Source organism: Syngnathus leptorhynchus, chromosome 21 (genome assembly GCF_054491065.1).
Source record: "Syngnathus leptorhynchus isolate UIUO chromosome 21, UIUO_Slep, whole genome shotgun sequence".
Lineage (NCBI taxonomy): Eukaryota > Metazoa > Chordata > Actinopteri > Syngnathiformes > Syngnathidae > Syngnathus > Syngnathus leptorhynchus.
The window spans coordinates 477,622-490,074 of NC_141215.1; the positions used below are offsets into that span (position 1 = coordinate 477,622).

The window sequence follows — 12,453 nt, forward strand, 5'->3', positions numbered from 1 at the left end:
CCCTGAAAACCCGTGCCAAGCAACGATGGTACTTGATGCCTGTTGTAAAAGTTTCCTTTCACAATTGACGTGGGAAAAAAAAGGCTTTCAGCACTGGTATTCCCTGAACGTCTCCCATCCATGTAACAACCAGGTAAGAAAAAGGCTTTCTTCCAAGACTTTTGGTGTTTCACGGAAACATGGCTATCATGAAACGTTATTGACAGCTTTTTGTGTGGTAGCACGGATTTGCCGTTGCGACCTGCATTTTGCCGTATCAAAGTAAATGTCTTGAAAAGGGGAAAAACACTACATTGGAAGTGTTTTTCCCCTTTTCAAGACATTTGACTGCTGCTTTGAGTTCACAGGGAGCCAGGCTCTTTATTTACTGTACATAGTCTCCCCTCTAGTGGTACGAATCGTAAACTACAACGGTATGGATGACACCACACAATTTACATTTCAAACTCGGGTTACAGTTTCAATGTCGGAGTTAAAACTAGGGCTGAAGTTTCCGAATGCCATACGTGATGGGTGTTGTAAAAGATTGCTTGAACGATTGAATTGAAAAAAATAAAATAAAAGCTTACAGCACCTGGTATTCCCGGGCGGTCTTCCATCCAAGTACTAACCAGGCCCGACCTTGCTAAGCTTCCGAGATCGGACAATCGGGCGTTCTCAGGGTAGTATGGCCGTAAGCCGTCGAAGTCACCAAAGTTTTGCATTTTATATAAACAATCGCCCCTGAAAACCTGTGCCTAGCAACTTGATGGCTGTTGTAAAAGTTTTCTTTCACAATTGATGTGGGAAAAAAAAGGCTTTCAGCACCTGGTATTCCTTGAACATCTCCCATCCATGTTTTGCAGGCTGGCGCCCCCTTGGCTCCCTAGTGAGTTCCTAGCCCCCCGTCCCCCCACAGACACATACGGAAACAAACACCTCTTTCTTGATATTTGGTATGCTGCAATTTGAAAAGAGGTTAAACACTGATGTGTATTTCACAAATAAAACCCAATTTAGCAAACCAATTCATTTTTTAACTGTTTTAACTGTTTCAGCAACATAGAATGGTAAAGACCTAAACACTCCACCAGTAACATTTTTGTCTCACACTTAATATTATGGGATGGATGTGCTTGGTGCAGGGACACAAGCTTCTCAACATCAGGCTGGAACTCACTAAGAAGAAGTCGTAGATCCCCGCGGTCAGTAATTTTCAGTCGGTTTCTTTGCTTGGAAAGAAGCAAGGCGACTGCACTGAAGCCCCGTTCTACTAAATATGATGTTGGGAAGGCAATAAAGTACATCTTGACCTTGTTCCACAGCACTTGATAGCAGTCAGAGATTTTTTTTTGGAACCAAAAATCTTGATATGACTTTTTGAACTTTGGCCTTAGCTCAATGTCATTTTGAATTGAAATCAGTTCTTCCTCTGCCACTCCAGTTTCTTCACCGACGACATTTAGGAATGGATTGATCACCCAGTCTGGTATTTCAAGCAATAAAATGTCCTCAAATCTACCACTCGAACTTCTGACTTCGACTTCAGACTGCCGCCCCCCTACCGCCCCCTTCTTCCTCACCGCCCCCCCAGATCTTCCCACCGGTACCGCCCACTTTGGGAACCACTGCTGTACATAGTCTCCCCTCTAGCGGTAAGAAACGTGAACTGCAACGCTATGGATGACACCACACAATTTACGTTTAAAACTCGGGTTATAGTTTCAATGTCGGAGTTAAAACTAGGGCTGAAGTTTCCCAATGCCATACGTGATGGGTGTTGTAAAAGATTGCTTGAACGATTGAATTGAAAAAAATACAATAAAATAAAAGCTTACAGCACCTGGTATTCCCAGGCGGTCTCCCATCCAAGTACTAACCTGGCCAGACCTTGCTAAGCTTCCGAGATTGCGTGTTCTCAGGGTAGTATGGCCGTAAGCCATCAGAGTTCCCAGAGTTTTGCATTTTATAGACACAATTGCCCGTGAAAACCCGTGCCAAGCAACTTGATGGCTGTTGTAAAAGTTTCCTTTCACAATTGACGTGGGGAAAAAAAAGGCTTTTAGCACCTGGTATTCCCTGAACGTCTCCTATCCATGTCACAACCAGATCCGAAAAAGGCTTTCTTCCAAGACTTTTGGTGTTTCACGGAAACATGGCTATCGTGAAACGTTATTGACAGCTTTTTGTGTGGTAGCACGAATTTGCCGTTGCGACCTGCATTTCGCTGTATCAAAGTAAATGTCATGAAAAGGATAAAAACACTACATGGAAGCGCAATATGTATGTAATGTTGGGTTATTTTACAAATAAAGACTGCTGCTTTGAGTTCACAGGGAGCCAGGCTCTTTATTTACTGTACATAGTCTCCCCTCTAGCGGTAAGAAACGTGAACTACAACGGTATGTATGACACTACACAATTTACGTTTCAAACTCGGGTTATAGTTTCAATGTCGGAGTTAAAACTAGGGCTGAAGTTTCCGAATGCCATACGTGATGGGTGTTGTAAAAAAATTGCTTGAACGATTGAATTGAAAATAAATAAATCTTCACCTTCACCTTCTTCCGCTTATCCGGGGTCGGGTCGCGGGGGCAGCAGCTTTAGGAGGGACTCCTAGACCTCCCTCTCCCCAGCCACTTCCTCCAGCTCATCCCGGGGGATTCCAAGGCGTTCCCAGGCCAGCCGAGGGACGTAGTCTCTCCAGCGCGTCCTGGGTCGTCCCCGGGGTCTCCTACCGGTGGGACATGCCCGGAACACCTCCCCAGGGAGGCGTTCAGGAGGCATCCTAATGAGATGCCCGAGCCACCTCAACTGGCTCCTCTCAACGTGGAGGAGCAGCGGCTCTACTCCGAGTCTCTCCCGGATGACTGAGCTTCTCACCCTATCTCTAAGGGAGAGCCCGGACACCCTGCGGAGGAAACTCATTTCAGCCGCTTGTATCCTGGATCTTGTTCTTTCGGTCACGACCCATAGCTCGTGACCATAGGTGAGGGTAGGAGCGTAGCTCGACCGGTAAATCGAGAGCTTTGCCATTTGGCTCAGCTCTCTCTTCACCACGACGGACCGGTACAGAGTCCGCATTACTGCCGACGCTGCACCGATCCGCCTGTCGATCTCGCGCTCCATCCTGCCCTCACTCGTGAACAAGACCCCAAGATACTTGAACTCCTCCACTTGGGGCAGGCTCTCATCCCCGATCCGGAGAGGGCATTCCACCCTTTTCCGACCGAGGACCATGGACTTGGATTTGGAGGTGCTGACCCTCATCCCGACCGACCATGGACTCGGATTTGGAGGTGCTGACCCTCATCCCGACCGCTTCACACTCGGCTGCGAACCGCTCCAGTGAGAGCTGGAGATCACGGACTGAAGAAGCCAACAGCACCACGTCATCTGCAAAAAGCAGTGACGCAATGCTGAGGTCCCCAAACCGGACGCCCTCAACGCCTCGGCTGCGCCTAGAAATTCTGTCCATAAAAATTATGAACAGAATCGGTGACAAAGCGCAGCCTTGGCGGAGTCCAACCCTCACTGGGAACGAATCCGACTTACTGTCGGAAATGTGGACCAAACTCTGGCATCGGTGATACAGGGACCGAACCGCCCTTATCAGTTGGCTCGGCACCCCGTACTCCCGAAGCACCCTCCAGAGAACCTCCCGAGGGACACGGTCGAACGCCTTCTCCAAGTCCACAAAACACATGTGGACTGGTTGGGCGAACTCCCATGCACCCTCGAGGATCCTGCCGAGGGTGTAGAGCTGGTCCACTGTTCCACGGCCAGGAGGAAAGCCACACTGCTCCTCCTGAATCCGAGATTCGACCTCCCGACGGATCCTCCTCTCCAGCACCCCTGAATAGACCTTACCAGGGAGGCTGAGGAGTGTGATTCCCCTGTAATTGGAACACACCCTCCGGTCCCCCTTCTTAAAGAGGGGAACCACCACCCCAGTCTGCCAATCCAGAGGCACCGTCCCCGATGTCCACGCAATGCTGTAGAGGCGTGTCAGCCATGACAGCCCCACAACATCCAGAGCCTTTAAGAACTCCGGGCGGATCTCATCCACCCCCGGGGCCTTGCCACCAAGGAGTTTTTTAACTACCTCAGTGACTTCGACCTCCGAGATTGGAGAGTCCGCCTCAGAGTCCTCAGGCCCTGCTTCCACAATGGAAGGCGTGTCGGTCGAATTGAGGAGGTCTTCGTCACCGACTCACGACATCCCGAGTCGAGGTCAGCAGCACACCATCTCCACTGTAAACAGTGTTGACCGTGCACTGCTTCCCCCTCCTGAGACGCCGGATGGTGGACCAGAATTTCCTCGAAGCCGTCCGGAAGTCATTCTCCATGGTCTCGCCAAACTCCTCACACGCCCGAGTTTTTGCCTCAGCAACCGCCGAAGCCGCGTTCCGCTTGGCCATCCGGTACCTGTCAGCTGTCTCCAGAGTCCCGCAGGCCAAAAAGCCCTATAGGACTCCTTCTTCAGCTTGACGGCATCCCTTACCGCCGGTGTCCACCAGCGGGTTCGGGGATTGCCGCCACAACAGGCACCAACAACCTTAACGGCCACAGCTCCGGTCGGCTGCCTCAACAATGGAGGCGCGGAACAAGGTCCACTCGGACTCAATGTCCCCCGCCTCCCCGTGGGAAAAGCTCTGCCGGAGGTGGGAGTTGAAGCTCTTCCTGACAGGGGATTCTGCCAGACGTTCCCAGCAGACCCTCACAGAGCGTTTGGGTCTGCCAGGTCGGACCGGCATCTTCCCCCGCCATCGGAGCCAACCCACCACCAGGTGGTGATCAGTTGACAGCTCCGCCCCTCTCTTCACCCGAGTGTCCAAAACATGCGGCCGCAAATCCGATGACACGACTACAAGGTCGATCAACGAACTGCGGCCTAGGGTGTCCTGGTGCCAAGTGCACACATGGACACCCTTATGCCTGAACATGGTGTTCATTATAGAAAATCCGTGTCGAGCACAAAAGTCCAATAATAGAACACCGCTCTGGTTCAGATCGGGGGGGCCGTTCCTCCCAATCATGCCCTTCCAGGTCTCACTGTCATTGCCCACGTGAGCATTGAAGTCACCCAGTAGAACGATGGAGTCCCCAGAAGGAGCGCTCTCCAGCACTTCCTCCAGGGACTCTAAGAAGGGTGGGTACTTTGAGCTGCCGTTCGGTGCATAGACACAAACAACAGGACCCGTCCCCCCACCCGAAGGCGGAGGGAGGCTACCCTCTCGCTCACCGGGGTGAACCCCAATGTGCAGGCGCCCAGCCGGGGGGCAATAAGTATGCCGACAGCTGCTCGACGCATCTCACCGTGGGCAACTCCAGAGTGGAAGAGAGTCCAGCCCCTCTCGATAGGGCTTGTACCAGAGCCCAAACTATGTGTGGAGGCAAGTCCGACTATGTCTAGTCGGAACCTTTCTGCCTCACACACCAGCTTGGGCTCCTTTCCAGCCAGAGAGGTGACATTCCATGTCCCTAGAGCCAGCCTCTGCAGCCGGGGATCGGACCGCCAAGGTCCCCGCCTTTGGCCGCCGCCCAGCTCACTATGCACCCGACCCCTTTGGCCCGTCCTATAGGTGGTGAGCCCATTGGAAGGGGAACCCATGTTTTCTTTTCGGGCTATGCCCGACCGGACCCCATGAGCGAAGGCCCGGCCACCAGGCGCTCGCCTTCGAGCCCCACCTCCAGGCCTGGCTCCAGAGAGGTGCCCCGGTGACCCGCGTCCGGGCGAGGGAAAACGACATCCATATATTTTTTTCATCATAAGGGGTCTTCTGAGCCGTGCTTTGTCTGGCCCCTCACCTAGGACCCTTCTGCCATGGTTACCCTACCAGGGGCATGAAGCCCCAGACAACATGGCTCCTAGGATCATAGGGGCACGCAAATCCCTCCACCACGATAAGGTGACGACTCAAGGAGGGTGAAAATAAATAAATAAATAAAAGCTTACAGCACCTGGTATTCCCAGGCGGACTCCCATCTAAGTACTAACCAGGCCCGACCCTGCTAAGCTTCCGAGATCTGACGAGATCGGGCATTCTCAGGGTAGTATGGCCGTAAGCTGTCAGAATATCCAGAGTTTTGCATTTTATAGACACAATCGCCCCTGAAAACTCGTGCCAAGCAACTTGATGGCTGTTGTAAAAGTTTCCTTTCACAATTGACGTGGAAAAAAAAGGCTTTCAGCACCTGGTATTCCCTGAACGTCTCCCATCCATGTCACAACCAGGTCCGAAAAAGGCTTTCTTCCATGACTTTTGGTGTTTCATGGAAACATGGCTATCATGAAAAGTTATTGACAGCTTTTTGTGTGGTAGCACGAATTTGCCGTTGCGACCTGCATTTTGCCGTATCAAAGTAAATGTCTTGAAAAAGGGAAAAACACTATATTGGAAGTGTTTTTCCCATTTCAAGACATTTGACTGCTGCTTTAAGTTCACCGGAAGCCAGGCTGTTTATTTACTGTACATAGTCTACCCTCTAGCGGTAAGAAACGTGAACTGCAACGCTATGGATGACACCACACAATTTACGTTTCAAACTCGGGTTATAGTTTCAATGTCGGAGTTAAAACTAGGGCTGAAGTTTCCGAATGCCATACGTGATGGGTGTTGCAAAAGATTGCTTGAACGATTGAATTGAAAAAATAAATACATAAATAAATAAATATTAGCTTACAGCACCTGGTATTCCCAGGCGGTCTGTCATCCGAGTACTAACCAGGCCCGACCGTGCTAAGTTTCCGAGATCAGGCGTTTTCAGGGTAGTATGGCCGTAATCCGACAAAGTTTCCAAAGTTTTGCATTTTATAGAAACAAATGCCCCTGAAAACCCGTGCCAAGCAACTTGATGGCTGTTGTAAATGTTTCCTTTCACAATTGACGTGGGAAAAAAAAGGCTTTCAGCACTGGTATTCCCTGAACATCTCCCATCCATGTAACAACCAGGTCCGAAAAAGGCTTTCTTCCAAGACTTTTGGTGTTTCACGTGAACATGGCTATCATGAAACGTTATTGACAGCTTTTTGTGTGATAGCACGAATTTGCCGTTGCGACCTGCATTTTGCTGTATCAAAGTAAATGTCATGAAAAGGGTAAAAACACTACATGGAAGGGCAATGTGTATGTAATGTTGGGTTATTTTACAAATAAAGACTGCTGCTTTGAGTTCACAGGGAGCCAGGCTCTTTATTTACTGTACATAGTCTCGCCTCTAGTGGTAGTACATGCAAGTACTAACCGGGCCCGACCTTGCTAAGCTTCCGAAATCGGACGAGATCAGGCGTTCTCAGGGTAGTATGGCCGCAAGCCATCAGAGGCTCCAGAGTTTTACATTTTATAGACACAATCGGCCCTGAAAACCCGTGCCAAGCAACGATGGTACTTGATGCCTGTTGTAAAAGTTTCCTTTCACAATTGACGTGGGAAAAAAAAGGCTTTCAGCACTGGTATTCCCTGAACGTCTCCCATCCATGTAACAACCAGGTAAGAAAAAGGCTTTCTTCCAAGACTTTTGGTGTTTCACGGAAACATGGCTATCATGAAACGTTATTGACAGCTTTTTGTGTGGTAGCACGGATTTGCCGTTGCGACCTGCATTTTGCCGTATCAAAGTAAATGTCTTGAAAAGGGGAAAAACACTACATTGGAAGTGTTTTTCCCCTTTTCAAGACATTTGACTGCTGCTTTGAGTTCACAGCAGTTTCAAGCAATAAAATGTCCTCAAATCTACCACTCGAACTTCTGACTTCGACTTCAGACTGCCGCCCCCCTACCGCCCCCTTCTTCCTCACCGCCCCCCCAGATCTTCCCACCGGTACCGCCCACTTTGGGAACCACTGCTGTACATAGTCTCCCCTCTAGCGGTAAGAAACGTGAACTGCAACGCTATGGATGACACCACACAATTTACGTTTCAAACTCGGGTTATAGTTTCAATGTCAGAGTTAAAACTAGGGCTGAAGTTTCCGAATGCCATACGTGATGGGTGTTGTAAAAGATTGCTTGAACGATTGAATTGAAAAAAATACAATAAAATATAAGCTTACAGCACCTGGTATTCCCAGGCGGTCTCTCATCCAAGTACTAACCAGGCCTGACCTTGCTAAGCTTCCGACATCGCGTGTTCTCAGGGTAGTATGGACGTAAGCCATCAGAGTCTCCAGAGTTTCGCATTTTATAGACACAATTGCCCCTGAAAACCCGTGCCAAGCAACTTGATGGCTGTTGTAAAAGTTTCCTTTCACAATTGACGTGGGAAAAAAAAAGGCTTTTAGCACCTGGTATTCCCTGAACGTCTCCTATCCATGTCACAACCAGATCCGAAAAAGGCTTTCTTCCAAGACTTTTGGTGTTTCACGGAAACATGGCTATCATGAAACGTTATTGACAGCTTTTTGTGTGGTAGCACGAATTTGCCGTTGCGACCTGCTTTTTGCTGTATCAAAGTAAAAGGCTCTTTATTTACTGTACCTAGTCTCCCCTCTAGCGGTAAGAAACGTGAACTACAACGGTATGGATGACACCACACAATTTACGTTTCAAACTCGGGTTATAGTTTCAATGTCGGAGTTAAAACTAGGGCTGAAGTTTCCGAATGCCATACGTGATGGGTGTTGTAAAAGATTGCTTGAACGATTGAAGTTAATGTGTCGTCTTTTGGTGGTCACAAAAACGCACGAGTTTTAGTGTGAGGGACCCTGGACCCAGGCCTGTATTAGTGTGCTTTGTTAGGAATAAACAATTGGTAAATTTGGTCTGATTGATCTCCTGGTCTTCTCTTTGACAGAATGAACTCGCAAAATTGTTAGGTGCGCCAGTGTGTGGATTGGGACATCCAAACTTGTGTTAAGTGTTGATTGCAATTTGAAGTCAGATCAATAGCTAAAAATCCGTATCCTAACAATTTCTTGGTGACCCCGACATAATGTCAAGAGAAGGGTAATTGGCAACTCGTGGTCTGAATCCAGGACACCGGACAGCGTCTGGGACGCTGTCTCTCGGTCGGCGAACCGTTTGGGTTAAGTGCACAACGTTGAGCTGGTACAACGTCTCCTCAACCCTGAGCGCTCATCACTGATAAGGTTAGCAGAATACCTGTTACTATAAGTCTAAATTCTGCAAATTGAAAGAGGAAATTTAAGAGGAGACTGTTGTTCAGATCAAATAAAGTGTGCAAGAAGTTAAGATACATACGGTGAATAAGTTTGGAACTTATGTGTGTGACGTGTACGGTAAAGTCAGGGACTTATGCGTATTACGGATAGGTCCGGGACCTAGCTTCGTCGTGGTGGACAAGGGTACGTTGACGAGCGTATTCAAATAGCCAGGTTTTTTGAGATCCTGGGAGAAGTGAGGCCTCCCCAAAACATCCGGTGGTAGCAGTTCCTCCTGTGAGAGATTAGACCGCTAAAATATCCTAAATGAATAAAATTGGGGGGAATGTGTGTGTGTGTGTGTGTGTGTGTGTGTGTGTGTGTGTGTGTGTGTGTGTGTGTGTGTGTGTGTGTGTGTGTGTGTGTGTGTGTGTGTGTGTGTGTGTGTGTGTGAGATGAGAGGAGTGCGTAAATAGGGAGTTGCAGCGGCAACTGAACTGACATATGAACAAATGCAATGGTTCAAAATGACAGAGAAAGGGGTGCCACACATTTCGCCGGCTATTGCCCCAGGACACGAGGCCAGACAATTGGGCTCAATGGTCAAGCAGTTGTTGCAACAGACCGATTGGCGGAAAACTCACGTTCCTAATTTGTACTGGTTTGAGTCTCAGAATGCATTCCAAATTAAACAACCCATGGCAGACAGGATTGCTGGAGATGATGTTGGTGTCCCGCGGTCCAGTAATCTGGACGGGGAACACCTAGACTCCTGTTTTTTGGATTTTTCAGAATTAATTTTAGTAGTGCTATTTTTATGATTTTGTGTGGACATTGATGACAATTGATGGGACCATCCAGCAGAAAACGTCCCAGATTCAAATTTCACCCACCTATAGACAATATTGATGCAGAGTGTTAGGGTTTATAAACTATCTTGATCGTATGATTATGTTGGGATGTAGACTAGAATGATGAACTTTGTTTGAACCTTTTACCTTCCCGTGACTCTGAAAAGTTTAACCATTCAGTTGTTGAAGCTTTCCAGATGGTGTGGAGGCGTCCTTGTTTTGCTCCACTAGGATTTATGTCCACGGCCTCGTGGAGCGATAAACTGGGACCCTCCCAAGTGGTTAATCATTTGCTGAGGTGACCACCACACATGTCAAATGTCACCCCCACCTTGGCTGACTCTCACCCCCACCCTTCTTCTCTCAATAAATACTCTCTTGCATGACTTCAACGGCAGACTTTGTTCGGACATTGCTGTATCTACAGTAACGAACAAATTCTCCACTTGCAAGTGTTCAAAGGGCATATTGTCTCTCGCGTGGTTCTTGCAAAATAAGTTAGAGTCGGAACATCTCTAACATTTTGGTGCCGTGACCCGGATCCAACATACCCACTGCTGATCGACGGAGGACGACGTGCTGCATTGTCGACAAGCCAGCGTCCATTAGGAGGATCTGGTAAAGAAAAGACCTGGCAAGAAAATTCTTCGCTGGGCCAGCATCTTAGGTCTGCCTTCGTCGGACTACAGTGGATTGACGGGATCCGGCAGTGCAACGAACCAGGGGACAAGTAAGTTAAAGCCCTAAAATTGTGTGATTGTGCTGTTGTGAAACGCGTAAGAGTGGAAGGTGCACGGAATATAGCTTGGGTTTAAGTCCCAGTGGAAGGAACAGACTAAGGAAAACAGAGCTTCCTTTTCATTCATTGAAGAGGTGCGTAGATTCTTCTTTGTCTGTTCTTCCAAGCTGCAGGATCTGGCTTGGGTTTAAGTCCCAGTGGAAGGAACAGACTAAGGAAAACAGAGCTTCCTTTTCATTCATTGAAGAGGTGCGTAGATTCTTCTTTGTCTGTTCTTCCAAGCTGCAGGATCTGGCTTGGGTTGGAGTCCCAGTGGAAGGAACGTGCTAAGGAACACAGAGCTTCTTTTTTGTGATTCAAAGAAGGGTGTAGATTTTTCTTTGTACGTTTTTCCGAGCCATAGAACAGCTTGGGTTGGAGTCCCAGTGGAAGGAACAGGTTAAAAAAAAGACAGAGCTTCTTTTTCTTAATTGAAGAAGGGCGTAGATTCTTTTTTTGGTCTGTTTTTCCGAGCTGTTTGCATGAAAGTTGTGTGGTTGAGAGTGTGAATGGTAGGATAAATTGAAAAAAAAACAGTACTAGCAAAAACCAACGGTAATACACAGGCTAGTAATTTTGTTGAAGGGTAAATTTAATCCTGCATTGAGGATCCTCAAAAAAGAAAAACAAAAAATTGAAAAAAAAAAATTGGAAAAATCTAAAAATACCAAGTTAAGATGGGAAATAAAAACGGTAAATCTCTAGCTCTTGAAGGTGATGAGAAGTCCATTCCATTAACATTTAAAAAATAATTTAGGGTGCATAATGGCATCCCATTCAATGATGCAACACTAGTGAAGTCTAGTGTGGAGCTGGAGTTGGGGGCGGAACGGAACTCAGAGGCGGAGCTGGAGGCGGAGCTGAAGTCAGAGGCAGATCTGGTGTGAAGCTGGTATCAGAAGCAAAGATAATGTGGAGCAGGAGTTGGAGGAGAACTTGGAGTCAGATGCAAATCTGGTGTGGAACTGGAGTCGGAGGTGGTGCAGAAGTCAGACACTGGTGTGGAGGTAGAACCGTAGTCAGAGGCAGAACTAACCGCGGTGCTGTGGTCAAAGGTGGAGCAGGTGTGGAGCTGAAGTCAGAGGCAGAAATGGTATGAAGCTGGTACCGGCGCTGAAGTCAGAGGTGGAGCTGAAGTCAGAGGCAGAGCTGGTGTGACACTGGTATCGGAATTGAAGTCGGTAGCGAAATTGATGTGAACCTGAAGTCAAAGACGGAGCTGAAATTATAGTCAGATGCAAAGCTGGTGTGGAGCTGGAGTTTGAGGTGGAGCTGAAGTCAGGGGCAGTGCTGGTGAGCAGCTGGAGTCAGAGATGGAGCTGAAGTCAGTGGCAGAACTGGTGTGGAGCTGGAGTCGGTATCGGCGCTGAAGTCAGAGGCAGAGCTGGTGTGGAAGTGGAGTCAGAGGCTGTTCCATTAAACCATATAGTGTACATTCCTTCCCTGCAACACTAGTGAAATCTTCATGGTATAGTGGATAGTGCTCTGGACTCTCACCCCAGCGACCCGAGTTCAAATCCCGGTGGGACCAAAAAAAATATGTCATCATGGAACAGGCGTTGGCGGCGGAGCTGGTGTGGAGCTGGAGTCGGAGGCGGAACGGAAGTCAGAGGTGGCGCTGGAGCTGGAGGCGGAGCTGAAGTCGGAGGCGGAGCTGAAGTCAGAGGCAGATTTGGTATGACGCCGGGATCGAAGGCGGAGCTGAAGTCAGTGACAGAGATGGTTTGGAGCTGGAGTTGGAG

The 12,453-nt window shown here is 48.5% G+C and overlaps 1 non-coding gene and 2 pseudogenes across 1 annotated transcript; all 3 read right to left on the minus strand.

Annotated features, from left to right (window-relative positions):
- Positions 1-562: 562 nt before the first annotated feature.
- Positions 563-679, minus strand: LOC147039927 (5S ribosomal RNA; annotated as a pseudogene).
- Positions 680-1,810: 1,131 nt separating this feature from the next.
- On the minus strand, positions 1,811-1,919 carry LOC147039928 (5S ribosomal RNA; annotated as a pseudogene).
- A 4,012-nt stretch (positions 1,920-5,931) lies between these two features.
- LOC147039929 (5S ribosomal RNA) lies at positions 5,932-6,050 on the minus strand. The gene has a single exon (XR_015063237.1). It is a non-coding gene; the product is annotated as a 5S ribosomal RNA (ribosomal RNA).
- Between the last annotated feature and the right edge of the window lie 6,403 nt (positions 6,051-12,453).